At 39.2% G+C, this 6483-nt stretch overlaps 1 long non-coding RNA gene across 1 annotated transcript; it reads right to left on the bottom strand.

Annotated features, from left to right (window-relative positions):
• Window positions 1-411: 411 nt before the first annotated feature.
• Window positions 412-5016, bottom strand: LOC138107298 (uncharacterized). The gene is made up of 3 exons (XR_011149388.1): window positions 4769-5016; window positions 3032-3342; window positions 412-821 (listed from the first exon to the last, which is right to left on the bottom strand). It is a non-coding gene; the product is annotated as an uncharacterized lncRNA (long non-coding RNA).
• Window positions 5017-6483: the final 1467 nt, after the last annotated feature.

The raw sequence follows: 6483 nt of genomic DNA, 5'->3' as shown, positions 1-6483 counted from the left end.
CTGCTTTATGCTCTTTGCGAGTACAAAGAGTGTAACTGGATTAGAGGAGCAAAGACTGGATGAGCATTCTTGAGAAAGCACAAAAAATGTCATGCACTGAAAAACAAATGCTGTGGTTTGTGATCTTACACAGATTCACTAGCCAGGAAAAAGGAAAGGCCCCACTGATGATTGAGATAGAAACTTTCTAAATACAAGTTTACATCCTTTTGTTGTGGAGTCCTTCCTCGTAAAACGCACAGAGAAAAGTAGGGGTGAGCAGTGGCAGTTTTGTTACCTGTAACATGTGAGATCATGTATGCCATGTTGGACCATCAATTTGTTTTGTCTACTCGTCATCAAATAAAGACTTAGAGAACTTAGGCAAGAAAAAATTTTCTTTCGTCTTACAGCATTTAAAATACATTCAGGCATTCAACTGAAAGACACTTCTTAGGAAATCAGAATTTAATAAGTATTACTTAAACTATCCCAGTTATCTCTTTGGGGGGAGGGGAGGAGGTTCTTGTTAAAAATACTTAGCTTCCTTTTTATTGCCCATCACATGCACAATATTCAGTTGTAAGTGATTAGTAGCACATTCTTGCAACATCACATATAATTCTTGTTAGTGAAGATCACGGAATCACAGAATGGCTGAGGTTGGAAGGGACCTCGGAGATCATCTGGTCTGACTGCCCTGCCCAAGCAGGGTTAGAGAGGACAGGTGATCCAGGACCATGTCTATACTATCTCCAAGGATGAAGACTCTGCAACCTCTCTTTGTCATCTTCATTAACAAAATATCATCCCTTAAAAGGAGAGGAACTTCCCATTAGCAGCTGTTTAAGTGAAAAAAAAAAAAAGGATACACTAAAATGAGGATGTTAACATTTCCAGTTTTTGCTTTGCTGACTCCACATTCTTCAGTTATATGTAACAATTTACACAAGGATTTTATTAAGTGATCTTTACACCCACAACTTTACTGTTTCTTTGCAAGTGGATCATAAATCCCCAAAAATTTTTAAAGCTAAAACCTGCAGCCATGTACCATTGTAGTTCCCAGGGATTTTTCAGTATTACAAATTGTCTTCTAAGGTACCACAGCTTTTCATATCCTGTATTTTTCATATGGGAAATCTAATACTGCAATATCAACCTGAATTTCTTCTGTGCAGAAAAATACTGATTTTAACTTACTTGCCTTTTAAACCACGGTTCTTTAGATGAGGCAAATATTTAGAGAGTTTCTGTTCTTTTTTTCTTTTTTTTTTTAAGAAAGACTTAATTTGGACACTTGATCTTGAATATATTTTATGTTTTAATGCAAATTTTTAATGAATTTGTGGGTTGTGTGGGCAACTTTTTAATGAAGTGTGTATCTCAGTTTGGCTTTTTGGCCAAGAGCATTGACAGACGTCATCCATATATGCTTTCCCAGGTGGAGTTGTGTATCTGCTCTGTGAGAATTATGTATTTAGTTTTTAATTGTTTTGCTAAGTGTAAAATTACTGAATGTTTTCACAAGCAGAGGAGTGAGATCCCTGCCGGAGAGCTCTCTGTGTGTGAAAGCACCACAGCACAGCACACATATGAAGACTGAAGAAAGCAATTCATTATTGCTGGAAGTTGCAATTACCCCTGTGCAAGGCACCCTGACAAACTGCTGTGCAAAAGTGTTCCAGTGCAGGGCCCTGACAGGTCGGTGCAGTGAATTTAGGAGGATGACAGCGGTGCTGGCATGATGATTCCACATGAAAAATATTCACTGCTTTTTGACTGCTAGGAGGGTCATTCAAATTAATTACACAAAAGAAGCATGTAATAAAATCATTGGGGCGAAATCTATGATTGTCTTGGATAACGTAGCTGGGTGGCCTTTGTAAACTGGTAAACCTGTAAACTGAGCAATCCACAATTCACAACAAAAGCTACTCCAATAAAACGTTTGTCTACTGGCTTCTTTGTCTAGATGGTTTTTTTTTTTTGTTAGAAGGTTTGATTTTTACGAAGTTTGTCAGTAAGATTCTTGATCTCTCACAGTTCTGTATTTTCTTTTTCTATGTGAGCATTTCAGTCAAACCAAATATGACAACTTAAAGACATGCAGATGGCTTTTGAGCTAGAGAGAACTGGTTGTCTAAACTAACTGGTAGAAAGGGGAGTCTTCTACTTGGTTGACTGAAATTTGGCTAAGTTAATTTAGTAATAACTTTTTCCTCAGCCTTTGTTCACAGCTGGAAGCTTTTTACCTTGCCTGATATGGATGGTGACTCTACTAATGGTAAGTTTTGGGTATTTTTTGAAAGTCCAAGGCATAAATATAAATCTCCCTCAATACTCAATTTCATAAATATTTTGGGGTTTTTTTTTTACACTGGAGTGTGTCCATTATTCATCAATGTTACTTGACTTTCTCTTGTGAACATTTTGATATAAAAATTTAAAAAATAATAAGCATGTGCAGAAAGATGAAAGAGAAATTATTCCTTTGTCAAAAAGCCAGAAAGCTTATTTCCCATTATTGAATATTTATTTGAACTTTTTTTTTAATTTCAGTTTTCTTTTTTCTTCAATTTTTTTTCAATTTTTTTTTTTTTCCATTTCCTGTTCCCTCATAACTTAACTCCTGGCAGCTATGTTATAAAGTAAGTGGTCTAAGTAGATATTAATCTGAAATAAAGAAAGTGTTTTGCTCAACAAAAGCTGCAAAACTCAGTTTGTTGGCAAAGGAAAAAGTGTTGGTCTCGCCCTTTCCTTTTCTTACTGAGGAATGTTTTAATGTCCAAATTAGAAGACGAAAGTACTACCAAGCAATAATATTTCAGGTAATTGAATTTGGGTTTGGGGGGGGGGGTTTTGTGGTCATTGCTTGGTAATTAAGGGCTGCTCTTGGATTTGAACTTTTCATTTTTGAAATATGAACTCTTTTTTTTACACAGATTAATTGGACGTTTGGTGGCTGATGGCCAAGATGCTCAATTACAGGTTTAGCTATAAAGTTACAGCTCCATTTCGTGCAACTTTTTGCTTTGAATTTGTGACTTACCACATGCACATTAAAAGGGGAGACTAACACTGAGCAGCTGCCATCTGATCCCGTATTTCACTTGTGACCAGTGAAGTGCTTGTGCGGCACTGTGCATCATCCCTGCAGGGAGCCCATTCCTGTGCAGGGCGTCCTTGGACCCAGCAAAATGTTTTCTTCCCTGCTGAATGCAGCTGGGAGCAACAGGCTGTACTGTACCAAATACAGTTTGTTGGTGTCGGCTTGCACTTTATTCTGCTGGGTTTTTTTTCTCTTTTCTGCCTGTAAACATTTCAGCAAAGCTTTCTGTTGGCTTCTTGGCTGCAGTATCCCTGGAAAAAGAAAAAAGGGATCTTTTGTGACCTACAAAACATGGAAATGGGAGTTTCAATGAAGGGTTGGAAGCGGTGTCTCCAAAATCTTGTTTGCAGGTGTTTTTTGGCCACCCAGCAGAGCACAGAAAATGCCACAGTCACTGTCTGTGAGGAACATAGCTGAGACAGGCTGGACAACACTCAAACCTTGTCTTAAACAGACTCCTGGACAAAAATTATTCTGCTAAAGCAGTCATGAGTAATTTTTAATACTAAATATTTTCATGACTTGAACTTCTCGTAACAAGAAAATACAAATGTGCCACTTTTAAAATACACTCTTTGGAAATCATTTTCAATTAAGCAAACTTGTCAAAAATAGCCTACCAAAATAATTATGAAAAGTACTTTTATTAAGGGAATGATATTCACTGCTCCGGTATCAGAAATTCTCAAAAATACATTGTAAAAAAGGATCCCGTGCCAAAATCTTCAGGATGCTTCCAATCCCACTGGAATTGTGTGAGTTTAATTCAGTGCTGTTCTATTATCATAACCAAAGTATTTTTGACAAGTGAAATAAAATAGTTAAATATTTTATCCAAAGCATTTTGATAAATAGGTAAATTCTTTATCCAAAGCATTTTCATGTATTTTTTTTGCTTATAGGATGCCTCTGTTTAAATTTCTCCTTTATTTGGTCTTTAAAAGCTTTTTATGTTCAGGAGAGGATGGACACTGGGAGCATGTGCTATCAATCACTGTTATACTGAGTGTGAGAACTGGAAAAAAATACTCTTCAAATCAACAGAGTAATCTGGACAAATCAGTCTTTTGTTTTCATTTTTAAAATTAAAATAGGAATACCAGGTCACAAACTATCATTCAAAACTTAAATAAATCTTTCTGAAAATATTTTCTTCTCAATTTTAGTTCTATTTTTTCATCCAAAACTCTTTTCAAATTTGACATAAATTCTTGCATAGTTTCAACCTGTGTCTCCTTCTACTGACAGATAAACTACATAGGTAAAAAATAATTACTTGCTCCAAAGGTACCACTTGCATATTGGATATGTATCTGTTGCTTAAACAATAGCAATGGTTAAAATTACAATAAATGTATCACCCCGTCCTGTGAGACAAAACCACATTATTTTTTTAAAGAAGAATATGTATGTACATGTTCTGCTGTTTGCTTTTGAATCACCCATTGCTGCTGCTTGATCACAAATTTGAGTTATGGAGACAATCTTCCAGGCCCTGCTGGTAATTAATCGCTGTAACTTGTGTGTGCCTTTGTGAATCCAGCAGTGTGGCTGCAGATAAACAACTAATTAGCACTTTTATACAAGTGAAATGGATTTCCAATTACTGCTATCTCCCCCCTCCCCCTCTTCTTCACAAGCATTTTTCTTAGGCATTAGGGATGCCTCACGGCTTACCGAACCAGATAGTCTTGTCTTTCTCTCTTTCTCTCACCACCATTCAGCAAGGGTTTAATCCAAGCCAGGCTGCTGAGCTCCTGTTCCTGCCCTCATGCTGCTGGGCTGGTGGAAGAAGCCTTTTGAAGAAAAGAATTAACTTTTTAGGTGAAACAAGAAAATGTAAAAAGCGTTTGGGCAAGAACAGTGGTAATAGTTTATAATCTGATGTAGCACTGCCAGAGAGCTGTACTGGAAAGAGGCTCTAGAATTATCCCAGGACCCTAGATTAGCTCAGGAATAAAGAAAAAAAAATGTGACCAGCAGTATGTAGCGTATATGGGCACAAACTAGGAAATCCAGAGGAATCTGTAACATGGTGTATTACAAGCAGCATAGAGGTGCAAACTAGTCCTGTGACCTGCTTATCTGCAGAAAGCTGGGACTGGATCCAGCTACTTTGATCCTCTGAGAAAGGAGGGAATGCAGCATCATGTACAGCTAATTTGGTAGAGTTCAGCTGGAGTACAGCTCCAGCCCTAACAGGGGCCAGATGGCCTGACCCCGTGCTGTGCTGCCCGCCTGCCCACAGCACAGCACTTCCCTTTGGCACACAACTGCCTTTCCATGTGGGATTTCTGTCTTCAGAGCTGCTTTAAGAAAAAAATAAATGCCTTGCACTTCTTTTGCTCCAAAGAGGGACCCACCTCTTGAGCACAGTAGTCCTCTATTTCCACCAATGTGTTTGGAAGCCTTTACAGCATTCCACCAGAGCCAATGCAACTTTGATGCTTTATTTCTCAGAGGCAGAGCAAGTATGGAACATATTACCTTGCTGGGAAAATTCTGACTTGGATTACTGCTTTGGCACTTTCCAAGTGGCCTTCTCACTCTGTATCCCAAAGTGTCTCACAGGGTAATAAATTACATTATCCACAACCAGTATGACTGCAGTAAGATCCACCTATGGCCAAGAATAGCTCCATGTTACTGTCAGTTAATTAGTGGTGTCATTCATCAACTGAGGAAGTGAGAGCCAGGAAGCAACCCTTTACCCTTATGGCTGGTGCAACAGCATGGCACAAAAGCCATCTAACCAGTCACCATCAGATGGCTGAAGGGAGGTTGGATACCGACAAGGAGTTTGTTCCTGTGGCCCATGGGAGAGGTGTGGCACACACAGAGTCACCCTTGCATGCACACACACCCTTGCATGCATGGTCACATTTGGGGTTGTCATCTCACCTTCCTTCAAGCAAGGCCTGAGCTGCTATTGCCTTAAACTGTGCACTGCTCTGACCTTAAACCTTAATCCTGTGTAATCTGATGGGGGTGGCTTCCCAATCCTGCAGACTGACACCCTCTAAATTCAGGGTAAAATTTGTTCCTCTGATGTACAGAGACTGGTGTATCTCATCACACCCAGTACACTGATATAGCATATGGGAAACCCAATTAGGCTGCTTGCTGCTTCTCTGTGGCCATCGAGGGAGCCTTTCTAGGAATAAGGATCAGAGAGTCCATATTTTGATGTGGAGTGAAAAAGGCATCTCTATTTCTGCACCCTGATGTGGTTAGTGCCCAACTCGGATTCTTGCAAACCCAAGTGTTAAACTGAGGCACAAGCCAATGGAGAGCTGGAGGAGCAGAATGCAGCTTCTTGTGCTCCAGAGGCAAAAGTCCACACTGCCCACACTGGTGTGGATGCTGCTGGCAGCATGCAGAGAGGCTGATGC

The sequence above is a fragment of the Aphelocoma coerulescens genome, chromosome 3 (genome assembly GCF_041296385.1).
Source record: "Aphelocoma coerulescens isolate FSJ_1873_10779 chromosome 3, UR_Acoe_1.0, whole genome shotgun sequence".
Lineage (NCBI taxonomy): Eukaryota > Metazoa > Chordata > Aves > Passeriformes > Corvidae > Aphelocoma > Aphelocoma coerulescens.
This window is presented reverse-complemented; position numbering and strand designations above follow the sequence as displayed.